The following is a 15,308-nucleotide window of genomic DNA, read 5'->3' as shown; positions in this document are numbered from 1 at the left end:
AGTATCAGAGAAGACAGGTGTTATGGGAGATCCCCCTTGCAGCATTGTGTGGTGCAACAGCCATTCATCCTCAGTTTCCCAGCTGGTCTGTGGCTGCTCTGCTCAGCCTCTAACACCTTGGGAATTTTTAATACACACCAGAAAATCCCACATAGGCCAGCTGGTGTGCAAGAGGTTCATAGAATCATAGAATATCAGGGTTGGAAGGGACCTCAGGAGGTCATCTAGTCCAACCCCCTGCTCAAAGCAGGACCAATCCCCAGACAGATTTTTGCCCCAGATCCCTAAATGGCCCCCTCAAGGATTGAACTCTCAACCCTGGGTTTAGCAGGCCAATGCTCAAACCACTGAGCTATCCCTCCCTTTAGAATTCACATGTTGGTAGTGTGCACTGCTGCACTGCATACACAAACTCTTACCCTGCCAGCTAGGTCACTTAGAGCATGTCTACACTGCACGCTAAACCCAGGCTCCAACTCAGGTTTGAACCCCAAGCTCCATTTCTGTCCACACAAAAACCCGTCGGCAAGCACTCAGCAATCAGAGCCTAGGATGCTGCTGGGGGATGAGACCCAGGTCGCGCCATTGTAAGCTCAAGTTTACAATGCAGTGGGGACACAAGCATGGTCTTGGAAACACGAAGACCAAAAGCCCAGGATCCACAGACCCAGGGTTACAATGTAGATATATCCTTACAGCTCCACCCTGCCCATGGCACTCAAAGTCCAAAACAAATCGAAAGCAACATAGACAAACTCTTCCCTTTCCTCTGGGAGATCCCTCAGACAGACCACACCTACCTTTTCTCCCACAACAAGAGAGTCTCACATCTGGTCTCGGTCTGTCTCCCGACAACTGAGCAAGGCTCTTTCTTTCAGGCCTTCGCTGGACCCTTGACTCCTGCACCAAGTGTCTCAGTTTGGGTTCACTGGGCCTTCAGTGGTCCATTAACCCCTTCCTGCCTTGCATAGAGGCTTGTATGCCCCACAACCACAGACATCTGTTAACCATCTACAGAGTGAACAATTCATTTCAATGGCAGTGCCCAACATGGGATAGAGCGGGAGAAGTGGGCGTTCCTTGCCTCTCAGATGGACCTGACTTTGGGGGATGCCACTCAGTTTAGTCCCCAGTTTGTGTCTGCGCCAAACATTTGCACTTTCCCCAGCCTTTTGTTGTGGAGGGAGAACTATTTACATCAGATATACAGAATCATAGAACAGAGTTAATAGGGAGAGCTATTTATGCTAAAGGCAGGGCTCCCAGAGCATTTAATGTTGCCTGCACAAACAGTGGTGTTGGCATCTTTCATTTTCAGTTTTGTCACTTTTATTTAGGTGCTTAAATATGGATTAAGAGCCTAGCTTTATTCTTTTTAAGTAGCATCTAGAGGCCTCAACCAAGACCAGGGCCCCTTTGTGCGAGATACTGTATGCAGATATAGTTAGAGACAGTCCACGACTGCCAATCTACGTAGGCAAGTCAGAAAAAGAGTGGGAGGGGAAATAGAGGCACAGAGAGAGGAAGTGACTTGCTCAGGGTCACACAGCAGGGCAGCAGTAAATATTAGTCAGAAATAGAACCCAAGTCTCAGAAAGTCCCAGTCCAGTGCCCTACCCACTAGACCACACTGCCTCTCATACCCCCATGTTCTAAAAACATTGAGTCTGGGACCCAGATTTGCTGCCTCCACTGCTGTCAGGGTTCCTTTCCCACTCTGAACTCTGGGGTACAGATGTGGGGACCCGCATGGAAGACCGCCTAAGCTTGGTTTTACCAGCTTAGGTTAAAACTTTTCCAAGGCATAAGTTCCACCTTGTTCTTGAACAGTATGCTGCCATCAAGTGATTTAAACAAAGAATTGGGGAAGGACCCCTTGGAATCCTATTCCCCCAAAATATTCCCTGAAGCTCTGCACTTCCTTTCCTGGGGAAGGTTTGAGAATAAATATCCTTACCAATTGGTACAGGTGAACACAGACCCAAACTTTTGGATCTTAAGAATAAGGAAAAATCAATCAGTTTCCTAAAAGAAGAATTTTAAATTAAATAAAAGGTAAAAGAATCACCTCTGTAAAGTCAGGATGGTAAACACTTTACAGAATAACAAAAGATTCAAAAACACAGAGGATTTCCCCTCTAGGCAAAACTTTAAAGTTACAAAAACAGAGATAAACCTCCCTCTTAGCACAGGGAAAATTCACAAGCTAAAATAAAAGATAATCTAACGCATTTCCTTGATGTTACTTACTACTTTTGCAATATTAGATGCTTAGTCCAGATATGCTTAAGGAGATGTATTTTTCCTGCTCTGGTTCCTTACTGACTCAAAGAGAACAAAAAAAAAAAAAAAAAAAAAAAAAGACACAAACAAAAACCCTTCCCGCACAGATTTGAAAGTATCTTCTCCCCTTAGTGGTTCTTTTGGTCAGGTGCCAACCAGTTTTTCTGAGCTTCTTAACCCTTTACAGGTAAAAGAGGAATTAACCCTTTATAGGGTAAAGAGGGATTTTATGCTACCCTTAGCTGTATGTTTATGACAACTGCTTTGGTAAAAGGGTGGGGCTGTTGACTCCCTTTCAAAACTCCAGTGCTGAAATGGTGAAGAGGAGAACTCCCCAGCTGTACTGAGAGCAAAGGGAGAGGTTTCCTCAAATAAAACAGAGCGCATTTGCAGAGTGATTTCAGCAAACCCACGGCAAAGCTCATGCCAAGACTTTCAGTGCATGTTAACAGGCAGCCTGTAGGTGGGTTTCAGTTGCATTCTGTGGCTTTCTGAAATACTTCTTTCTCCAGCAGGTTCCACTATCTGATAGTGAGCTCACCCACATCGCTTCTTACCCGCAGCACTGGCCCTGCTGCTTCACTTACTGCTTGTTCTAAGGGGACATATGTAAAGCAGTAGACAAAAAAGGAGCCATTGTTCATGTCTATTTCAATCCACGACAGCCCCTCCCTGCTCTGTATACTGCACAGATGTTTAACTCTCTTGCCTGCTGAGTTTCTTATTGCAGCAGTTACTTCCCCAAGCTTTCCTTGCTTCCCTGGGTTCCCACTTCTGCACACAAAGACTGACCTGTCGCTGTCATTCAGATCCATGAAGATAAAACTCTAGATCCCCAATATTAGTTTTCTTTGCAGGCTGCATGGCACGAGCGTATCTGCATTTCTTTTACTCCCCTCCCCAGAGTGTTGCTGCCTAAGGTATGCCTACATTATAAAGAAAAACTGCGGTGACGGAGCCACTCCAACTGACATAAACTTGCAAGGCTTGGGCTGCAGGACTACCAATAGAAGGGTAGACGTTCTCACCTGGACTGGAGCCCGTACTCTGACAACTTCCCTCCCCCAGCTGGGTTTCAGAGCCCACACTCCCGCCCAAGCCAGAACGTCTACACTGCTATTTTTAGCCCCACAGCCTGATCCTCACTAGTCATTTGGTCTGGGCTCTGAGACACATTTTTCTCTGCAGTGCAGACTGCCTGTCTGCCTCTGCCCCTATTCCCAATGGTGACATCTCTTTCTTTCATTCCTGGGGATTGCGATCGCACTAATGAAACACATACTTGGAAGAGGCTGTTTGGGGTATGAGGGAAAACATTTTTAACAGCTGTCTGATTCTGCTTTTATTGGGATGATTTCACCACAGGGTAGAGAGCCAACACGAGGACAATATACTGCTTAAATCATAAGGCCCATTTGAAAATGGGACTTAAGTAAGTGATAAGAGGGGGGAAAAAAACACGGACCTTGGCTTAAAAAACCCATCTGATCCTACTCACATTGGATACACAGGAGTGAATTCCACCCAATATGAGTGAGATCCACTGGCGGCTTAAAGGTTCTCTTTTCATTCTCATGTGTGCTTCTCACAGCAGTGCCCAATTCTCACACTGCAGAAGCAGTACTGTCAACTGCAATCATTTTATCAAAAATAAATCTCACCACATTCGGTGTTTTTCTTAAGGTTCCTGCAGTCAGGTCATTAACCAAGACAGATGCTTGCTTTTTTAAGTTCCTAGCCCTCTGTCAATAACCTAGTCCCAGATTTGGACCTTAACATCCAAAATATGGGGGTTAGCATGAAAAACCTCCAAGCTTATTTACCAGCTTGGACCTGGTACTGCTGCCACCACCCAAACAATTAGAATGTTTTGGGGCACTCTGGTCCCCCCAAAAACCTTCCCTGGGGACCCCAAGACCCAAATCCCTTGAGTCTCACAACAAAGGGAAATAAACCTTTTCCCTTCCCCCCCTCCAGGTGTTCCTGGAGTGATACACAGAAGCAACCTCCGTGAATCTAAACAGAGGGATTCCACCCTCCCCGTTCCCAGCCTGGAGAACAGAATTACCGAGAGTCAATCTCTCTTCCCCCCTCACCCAGAGTGAAGGCAAAGTCAGGCTAGTACATCTAACACACACAGGTTTTCCCCTGACTTCTTCCTCCCACCAATTCCCTGGTGAGCTGCAGACCCAATTCCCTGGAGTTCCTCACTAAAGAAAAACTCCAACAGGTCTTAAAAGAAAGCTTTATATAAAAAAGAAAGAAAAATACATACAAATGGTCTCTCTGTATTAAGGTGACAAATACAGGGTCAATTGCTTAAAAGAAATATGAATAAACAGCCTTATTCAAAAGAACACAATTCAAAACACTCCAGCAACTATAGACATGTAAATACAAAAAAAACATAAATCCTATCTGATCTTTTGTACTCACAACTGGGAAACAGAAGATTAGAAAGCAGGAAATAGAAATCACTCCTCATCCGAGAGAGCATACAGGCAGAAGACAAAGAACTCAGACACAAACTTCCCTCCACCCAGAGTTGAAAAAACTCCTGTTTCCTGATTGGTCCTCTGGTCAGGTGCTTCAGGTTACTTTTTCAGGTGAAAGAGACATTAACCCTTAGCTATCTGTTTATGACACCCTCCTGGTTGCAGAGGGAAGCTTGGAAACACGACCACCAAAGGCTCCAAAACCAGACGGCAAATAAAAAAGGCAGTCAACCTTTGTTATTTTGAACATCTCATGATTTTTAAGCCATTCTCAAGTTTTGAATGCCTGGCTCTGGCAATACTGCTGAAAGCAATGGAGATTTTGTTAATGAAAGGCTTTCCATGTCACTAGACCATCACTGGGAGAGGGGAGGGTTTATACAATGAGATGAAGGAATCATTTGGTGCACACTTACAGGTATATCTATGCTGCAATTTGACACCTGTGGCTGGCCTGTGCCAGATGACTCTGGCTGCAGGGCTGTTTAATTGCAGTATAGATATCTGGGTTTGGGCCAAAGCATGGGCTCTAGGACATTGCAATTAAACAGCCCCACAGCCTGAGCCCTGCAAGCCCAAATCAACTGGCAAGGGCCAGCCATGGGTGTCTAACTGCAGTGTATACACACACGCAGTGTCTTCCCTGTACGTCAATGGGACTTATTGTTTGATTATTCACTTGGTTATTTCAATATTTGGGGGCAGCAGAAGTGCTGGTGATTTCCACGCTTCCTATCATTGGTATTATAGTAGAGTCCAGAGACACCAGCTGAGACGAGGGCCCCATTGTCCTAGGCACTTTACATGGTAAGAGACAGTCTCTGCCTCTAACAGCTTACAGTCCACACAGACAATGAGAGAGAAGGGGAACAGATGTACAGGGTGCTGCTAAACTGCAAAAAAAAAAAACAAAAAACAAAAAAAACAAAGCAACACAACAGTGTGTCTCAGAGCCCTGGTCAACTGACCGAGCTCATGCGATGGGGTTAAAAATAGTAGCACAGATGTTCCTGCTTGGGCTTGAGCTTTAGCTCTGAAACTCAGCAAGAGGGATGAGTCTCAGACTCACTGCTGCAAGGTGTTTTTGCATAGCATAGACGCGTCCATGGAGAGATGAAGTGACTTGCCCAAGGTCAGACCACATGTCAGTGGCAGAGACAGGAATAGCCACCAAGTCTTTTCATCCCAGGCCAGTACTCAGTCCATTACATGCCACACACAGCAGGGAATTACAAAATCTCTACAGATCTTGAACACTATTAAACTAAACAGATTCTGTGTTTGAAAAGTCTCTTGCAGAAGATGTATTGTGCTGTTGTTTAATGATCAAAGCATCCACATTATCTACACCTATTGATCATCTACAAAGAAATCTTTTTCTTCTTGAACGATACACTTTCAAAAGAAATACTTATAAAGGCTGCTTTAAATAATTTGTTTAACTATGGCAATACTTGGTAATGTGCAATCTAATCTAGCTCCTCTTATATAGCTACTTTTCATTGGCAGATCTCAGTGCATTTTACAAAGGAGGTTAGTATCACTGTCCTCATTTTACAGATGGGGAAACCGAGGAAAGGGGCAGTGAAGTGACTCACTCAAGATTACCCAGCATGCCAGTGACAGAGACAGGAATACAATGTAGCCTCCTGAGCCCCAGTCCAGTGCTCTAATCACCTGACCACACTGCCTCCCATGGCAATTTTCTTTCATTTTTTTTTCAGTATTTCTATTGAAAGTTATCGAACCAGAAGCCCTTTGAGAAACTCCTCCTTCTTGGAACAAGCACAGATACCCTGATTCAGCAAGCTGCTGTAGGCCTCTGTGGTTTTTTCCTTAACCCTGCGCTTCCTTGCCCACATTAGCTTGGGTCAACTGGCTCCTTCTCCTGCCACATAAGCGGACTCCTGTGCCTAAGCAGCTCATCACTGGCTTTCGTGGGACTCCACAGGGTTCTTCCAACAACAATCAGGGCCATATTGATAAATAAACTCTGGAGCTCCCTGCATGTCCCCCACCTATCCGAGAGAGATTTTACAATAAAGGGCACCAATGAGAGGGAGGTTTGTCCAATGGTTAGTGCACTAGTTAGAGACTTGAATCCAGTCTTCCCAATTCCCACGCTTCCTGTGTGACCTTGTGCAAGTCACTTGTGAAATCTTGGCCCCACTGAGGTCAATTGCGAAACTTCCTCCCATTGTCTTCAATGGGGCCTGGATTTCACACTTAGCCTTTCTGAGTCAGATTTCCATGGGAGTTAGGCATCTAACTGGTTTCAATCATTTTGAAAAATCTCATCATCTGATCCTTTAGGCACCTAAACACCATTGAGAACCTGCCTCTCTGTGCCTCGGTTCTCCATCAACAATCCTTCTCTCATGTGAGAAAACAAACGATTTCAATACTACAATAATGGCCACCATAAAGTCCCTTACACAGATATTAAATTCAAAAGAATCCAACAAGTCTGCCTATCAGGATGGGACTAAGAGTTTCTCGGCTGAGTGCGTTTCTCTGTACTGGCACCAGCTCTAACAAAGACAGAACGTGGAAAAGAGTAAACACCTCCCTGTTTGTTTTTTTTTAAATATATAATTGAGTAGCTTACACCGTGAAATAGAGGAGAAAAAAGATACACCTGAGTCCAGCTTCACATTGTCCTGGTCCAATTTTAAGGTAATTCCCCACTCGCTTCTATTAATTCTTCACTTAGGAGCACTGCAGTTGGCATAGCATCTAACAGCTGCAATTTTCACTCACTGTAGTAAAAAAGACATAACCCGAAGTGAGCCTCTGAGAGGTTAGAAGAACCCTGACTAATTTACTGAGCTACTATAATAAGACAATAACCAGCTGGAGACGGTAATGAACGGCGACAAAGACAGGTAACCATTATTTGCCTGGGCACGCCCAGTGCCCGGTTTTACTAGGATGAGCCCTTACTTAGTGCTTTAATTAAAAGGCTGTTTTCAGCACTATTTTAATATACTGATTTTACAAGAATGGTGTTGGATGTCCTCAGCACAGAAGCCTGCTTTTAGCTGGGAAAGCAGAGCTGTCTGTGTTCTCCAAGCAAACCTAACCGACTGGAATATTGCAATTGTGATATGGGTGTTCTGATAGGTTTATTTTGCACAACATCCAGCACACCTTTTTGTCTTTGGAGAAACTCACTCTTCTAAATAGCAGAAAATCAATAGCTCCCTTCCAAATCTCTGACCTGCATAGATCTTAGATGGCTAGTAGCTTGCATGCAGACCTTTTTCCATTTCTTTGGTCAGGGACGTCAGCATAGCTGTGTACAAAGCCAAATCGTAATGCCATCACTTCGCATTTACAAAGCTGCTTTCATCCAAGGATCTCAAAGCATTTTACACACATCAGTTAATTAAGCCTCACAAGCACCATCGTGAGGCAGATACGTGTTGTTATTCTTATTTTAGAGATACGAAAATTGAGTGATAAGAAGAATTAAGGCCAACATTTTAAGAACCATCCTCACACTGAATGACTCGGTTTCTGGGAAACCAATTCCGATGTACCAAACACCACCGCTCTAACTGAAGTCAGTATAAGTAGCAAGGGGGAAATCAACACATCTAGATATAGCCCAAAATGACACATACATAATCACTGTCCAATTCTGAACATTTGGATGCATGAGACTTTTTCATAATTACTCAGACTCAGTGGCAGAGATAGGAATAGAGCCCTTTGGCAAAATTCATCAATGATATAACTTGGTTCAATTCCACTGACTTCAATGGAGTTGTGTCTGCTTAAACTAGTAATTAGATTGGCTCAAGAAGTCCTGGCTTCTAGTGTTCTGGATGCATAGAGTGAAAAGGGCCAGTGAAGAGATTATCCACCATTTGAGTTCCACTGGAACTCTAAATGTTGCACCAATCTTGCACTGGCCCTTTGTACAGGAGTACTTAGCACCTCAGAGGAAACCTGCCTGGAACTTGGAGCAGCACAGGTTTCAGGAGGGAAGAGTTTGGAGGAGGCATTGGCAAGTCAGTCTGTGTGCATATGGCTGGAATGCTAGCTGCAGTTACGGTATCTCTGTAAATAGTTCTCTTAATAAAGAGCCAGTTTAGTTTTACAAGCATGAATTCCTTTCATGTTATTATTCAGAATCCTGTGCATAAAAGAGAAAAGTATTATTGGCCCATTGCTGATTACCTTTCATAAAAGAAGTCCTTATTTAAAACAGCAGTAAGTGTGACTATTCTGGCAAGCGACAGGACCTGTCAAAGGTGACCCTCACCAGCATTGCTGCCTAGTGGTCAGGCAGGGGTGGGGCTGTGGACCTCCTCCCAGACTGCTCCTCTTTCTTCTACAACTTAGCCCTGTGGGGTCAGTCCCCCTTCTTTTCTGGCTTAGCCCTCTGTCCAGATCACACATTCTAGTCCACTCCTTTTGGCATACACAGAAAGACCAGTGCAATAATGAAGGAGTCTTTTGGTGTGTGGGTGAGGGCTTCTGGGCTTTCTCCTTAGCTCTGAGACTTGGGGTCTGGACACTTCTGTATTCAGGGTCTTTCCTAGCTGGGTTCCCTGCCAAGGATAGGCTCTGGTTGCTGTCCCACCTTCAGTGGTGGTAGGAAAGGCCAGGCTGCACCTTCTCCATTGGGCTCTAATGCAGGCCTCAGTGGTGGGCAGCTAAGTTATGCACCTTGGGGTACTAAATAGCTGCCTTGCTTCCTTCCCCCACCCCCACCCCAGGGTAAATTAAAGAACTGAACCAAAAAGAAAAAGTGTCTGACCTTCCACAGTCACCAGTCTCTCCTCTCTCAGGTCAGCAGAGTCAGGTCTCAGGCAATAAGGGCTTGCCCGGGCTGTTATTTCTCCAGAGCAGAGATCTGTTGCCTTCCACTTATAGCCCTCTGCTAAGCTGCTCTTCTTCCCCTTTCAAGCTCCTTCTCCAGCTTGTGAAGGCTTTGCAGGTGCAGCTTTGAGATTGCCTGGGACCAGAGCTGCTGCTTACCCCCTTGTTCTCCAGTAAGGGGTTTGTACACCCCATCACACAGCTATATAAGAATCTAGATAGTATTGATTAAACTATCTAATTCCAAACTGAGCATTTATCCCCAGTGTAGTTGGCAAAAAACTTGGCCCCTGAAGTTCTGTCTAGGAACCTATACATCCCTCATCATCATGGTGCCCAAGTTCCAGTTTGCATTACCCCATTTCCCCTGGTTCCAAGTGAAGCCAGGCAAAAACCAAACAAATAAATCACTGAATTTCGTAGAGTTTCCACCTACAAACATAAATCGCACAAGGTCACTCAAACGTCAAGCCAGATCTCGTAAAATCTGTCCCAGATTCTCAATCTTCAGCCAAGTTTCTGGTGTGTTAATACAGAAGAAATCAAACTACCTCCACTTAATTTTAGGCAGAACAGGGAAAGATTTTCTTTTTCCCCCCCTGCACAGCTCCATTTATCAAGCTCATAGTGTTGTTGATGTTATTGTATGGGTGCAGGAGACAATTTTCTGCTGAGTTGGATTCATGAGGGAGTAGGGGACGCATAAGGAAAGCTATTTCCACAATGGAAAGGGTTAGGCAATTCATATCTGTTACAACAAAAGATCAGATGGGGCATGAAAATGGCAAGAAAGATATAACAGGAAGACCTTGAAACTGTAGACTCTAAACTATGAGGTTTTGTGGCTTTTGTGATTTTTCGGACACACTGGCTTTAAGAGGATATTAATGTAACCCAGCTGAAAACGTCTGAGCACTGGTCTACAGAGCCATCCAAAAAGATTTTATTCTTCTCTGAGTCATTTCTGATAACCCTGCTAACATATAGTGCTACATTTTATTTGCGCTCAATACCAAATAAATTAAATTGAAAAGCAATTTGTCTATAATGCCTGAAAAACTGTATTATTGGGTGTTACAAAATGTACTTATTTTAACTATTCACTACAAAGACAACCTTCAAAACTGTCATAACTCAAAATCCCCAGGTGGCAGTCAACAAATTCAACTGTTAGAAATGACAACAGGATTCCATTATCTCTTTTACTTTATCATCATCATATTGACTATTCGTCTTTTAATTTAAAGACAGCATCTCTGGGCAGGAACGATTTCCCTTTACAATTATGTTAGTGTTTATTTTACATCAAAGGGACTTGGATATCTGAGTCACATGGATTATGTATGACATAAGATTGGGATCCAATATATCAGAGCAGGGGAAAATATAAGAGGCCAACAAAAGGTATTTTATGAAAGATTTCTTTCTGTGCAGAGAAAAAAATCATGCACTAAACATTAGGAAAAAAAATGCATTTGGAGCAAGATGTGAGATCTTTTTTCCACGGGGACATAAATCATATTTTTAAGTGTTTTTGAAGAATGTGGAGCTGCTTATGAAGAAGCTATATGAAAAATGGTGCATTAAAATGAAATTAACATCTGTAATACATTATTTGTACTAAGGAAATACTCCAAATTGTGGCTGAATTAAGCTAAGCACTGAACATGCTCCTAGGGAGAGACAGTCTCTGCGCCTAAGAGCTTACAACCTAAGTAGTCAAGATAGGTCAAAAGGTATAGCTGCACTTTAAGATGGGGGTGTAATACTCAGCTTAAGGAAACATAGCATCACCAGCTCTGATCAAGTTAGCGACATTGTTTTTTTAGTGTGCTGCGACATCATGAGCAGTGGGAGGGGCTAGCCAGCCGAAGTATGTACCTGTCCAAGACATTATAGACGTCTCCCACCTCGTGGCTAATAGCTTGACCAGAGGAGGCAGGGGTAAGTCTTCTTGAAGTAGGAACTGCAACTCGAGTTTGATGTGTAGATATACCCAAAGAAAGGGAGGGGGCAGTACAGAGTGGCGAACAGGCTAGCATAAGCAGGTCAGTAGCAGAGCTGGGAACAGAACTGAGGTTTCCTGTCTCCTAATGCAGTCTCCGATTTCCTCTCGCTCAGTTCCCCAATTCACTTTTGTGATCATTTGGCCTAGAAATTTACCCAGATTGCCAGCCAAACTATAAGAAGTGGCTGAAAGTTTACAAAAATGTCACAACAAACCTATAACAAAAGTTAAAGGGGAAAGGTGCAAAAGAGAGCCAGACTGAAATAGTTTATATACAAAATGGCCAACTGATATCACTCAAGGATTGTGCTAAGATCTTGCCTGATAAACCACAGAAATGTGGTGTTTTTTTTTCCTTCTAAAGACTCCCTACAACTGAAGCCTTACTTAATACTTGACATTTCAAATGCTTTAGCATCTATACTGCAGCTGGAGGTGTAATTCTCAGCTCAGGGAGACATCCTCATCCCACTTTTGACTAAGCAAGTGTGCTAAAAATAGCAGTGCCAGCACAGGGACAGGCTAGTCAACAGAGTATGTTCAGAGGCTCCCAGGTGAGATTGTACTCAAGGTCGTTAGTCTATCCCATTGTGACCACACTTCTATTTTTAGTGCACTAGCTTGTGATCAAAGCTAGCATTCAGACATCTACCCAAGCTCGAAGATACACATCCAGCTGTGGTGTAGATATACCTTTAGACACTCATCTGGCAACCTGATCTCCATAGGCATATCGCACATGAACGTGATGCTCCTTTGACTTCAACATGGATGCACCCTTACACCCACCCAGGGTCCCATGTAAGTCAGTGAGATTTTGCACAGCTAGCTACACGGATCAGACTGAAGGATCAGGGCCTTAGTTTAGATACGCAGATATTTCCAGGCTGCACTTTCAGGGCACATGTGACTGTGCGCCTCATTGCTTTCTCAGCAAGTAAAATTATGTAAACTAGTTTTAACAGAAGACTTAAATTAATGTTGACATCGATAAGTAAATTGGAAGATTACATAGCTTGCATGCATTATATAAGCTAATTCCAAACCCCGATTTGCAAATATTTACAAAGCTTTAATTGAGTCATTACACTAGATATTTACAAATCATTTGTAAATCTCTGGTTTACGTCAACTTCATTTTTCAAACAAAAGAATGAAGTGTTAATGGGCAGCTGATTGTTTGCACTTCCCTGGCTTTTTTGTTCAAATTCCTGAGGCAATAAGGCATCCATCCACACTAGTGCCACAGCCATATATGCTCTGAAATTCACAGCCTGTATCTCTCAAATCTGGTGCAATTCAAACAAAACATTGTCACTTGAATTGACAGATGCGCGCAAATTAAATTTACTCTCCTTCTCTAATAGAAGGCACCTTAAAGATGTAGTTATACTTAGAAAGGAGATCATAAAGACTTCACAATGAGTACCACATCTATTTTCTCTTGGGATCAGATTATGATGCCCTTATTTACCACAAGCAGTATTTTATAAATAATCCCACTTATTTCAGTGGGAATACTTACAGTGGAAAGTAGTATGCATCATGAGTAAGTGCATCACAGTTAGGTACTTGATGGATTCTACGTTAAATTTTTGGTCACAAGTCACAGTGAGGATATCTTTATGTGATGCTGTTGCAAAAAAAGCAAACATGATTCTGGGATGCATTAACAGGTGTGTTGTGAACAAGACACAAGAAGTCATTCTTCCGCTCTACCCTGTGCTGGTTAGGCCTCAATTGGAGTATTGTGTCCTGTTCTGGGCACTGCATTTCAAGAAACATGTAGAGAAATTGGAGAGAGTCCAGAGAAGAGCAACAAGAATGATTAAAGGTCTAGAGAACATGACCTACGAAGGAAGGCTGAAAGAAGTGGGTTGTTTAGTTTGGAAAAGAGAAGACAGACGGGACATGATAGCAGTTTTAAAGTATCTAAAAGGGTGTCATAAGGAGGAGGGAGAAAACTTGTTCTATACTTAGAGGCTAAGATGAACAAGAAGAAATGACCTTAAACTGCAACAAGGGAGGTTTAGGTTGGACATTAGGAAAAAGTTCCTAATTGACTGAAATAAATTGCCTAGAGAGGTTGTGGAATCTCCATTTCTGGAAATATTGAAGAGTAGATTAGATAAATGTCTATCAGGGATGGTCTAGACGGTATTTGCTCCTGCCATGAGGGCAGGGCACGGGACTCAATGACCTCTCGAGGTCCCTTCCAGTCCTAGAATCTATGAATCAATAGTTTATAAAGGTTTAATAATCAATAGATGTTATAAGCATGTTACAAGTAGCAAATTGGTTTATAGACAGCTCATTTGTTGACAATAAGATTGATGATCAGAAGATAATCTAGCTAGATCACCCATAGTTTCATTAGCTCTGTATCACTAACAATAGCGAAAAGTTCAGAATTTAGATCCAGTTCATGTGACTCATCAGACCTTTGGGTCTTTATCTGAACCTCTTAAATTTGCAAAATGAAGGTTCCATTCTGCCACCACAACTGCCATACCTGTCTAGCAACTCCATTGAAATCAATTAGACTACTTGTATAGTAAGTACTAAACTAATCTAACTCCCACTAAAGCCAACAGAAGTCTTTCCAGTGACTTTCAAAGGGAGAGGTTCAGGTCTATAGTGAAGTTGACTTCTGTGCAGATGGCCAGCAAAAGGGTCTATGCACCACTTAAATTTTACTTAAGCTGTACTTTGACGCATTAATGGGTGCATGGGCCATACGCGGCTCCTCTGCACAGGTCTGAATGTCTCCCACATGAGTGAGAGTCAGGCCCTTAAATATTGCTGTGCTCAATGGTTTGTCCAGAAGCAATATTGTCCACAAAGTCACCGTTTACAACAGCCTCTCTCACTATATTTTCTAAACTTTGTTTCCAGTGCCAGCTGGTCTACCCATCCTAACAATAGACTTTTGCAGTGTTTCTCAATGACGGGTCATGGCTTCAGGAGAGTGTCACAAAAGGCAATAAGACGGTAGAGAAGCACTGGAAAACTTTATTACAATGTGAAGCAAAGAAAAATCCCTCCACCTCTCCCTCCTCCCCGCACCCCTGCTCACCGCACTCCTTACTCCCTCAAGGTCAAGTATTCTTTGTCAACCTTGAAACACATACACACACAAATAATGCAAGGCTATCATGGTTATTATCAAATTTTATATTCTTATTTTCCTAGTAAATGTAAGGGACGGAAAAATCACAGATGTTTTTGACTTTGAATAAGGGCTCTACATCCAGAAAAGGTTACGAAACACTACCCTACTGAGATCTTTATCTTGCAACACAGAGAATGAGGCTGTGATCTATCAGTCATTGTTGCTACTGTTCTGAAATTTTAAAAAGGACCTCTCTGAATGCATTACAGAGCATCAGACATTCCTTTGGAATTACTCTTATCTCCAAGACCACTGTGCATAAAGTTTCTCTCTGAAGGGAGAAGCAGAAATGAAACTGTATTTAAAAAAAAATGGTACAAACCATTCAATGTGTATAATAGAAATAGCACCAAAAAGATTTGTTGACATTTCTTTAGGACTCATCTAGAGATATACCTGAAATAACAATTGATTTGTTGTTTTTTCTGTAAATGTCTATACATTATTTAACATGAGGGAACATTTTGTAAACCAACTTTCTTGTGCTTTTGAAATACTGATACTTTTTAGAAGGTTGAGA

This window comes from Gopherus flavomarginatus, chromosome 2 (genome assembly GCF_025201925.1).
Source record: "Gopherus flavomarginatus isolate rGopFla2 chromosome 2, rGopFla2.mat.asm, whole genome shotgun sequence".
In the NCBI taxonomy this organism is placed as follows: domain Eukaryota; kingdom Metazoa; phylum Chordata; order Testudines; family Testudinidae; genus Gopherus; species Gopherus flavomarginatus.
The sequence above is the reverse complement of the archived record's forward strand: the minus strand, read 5'-3'. Positions refer to the sequence as shown.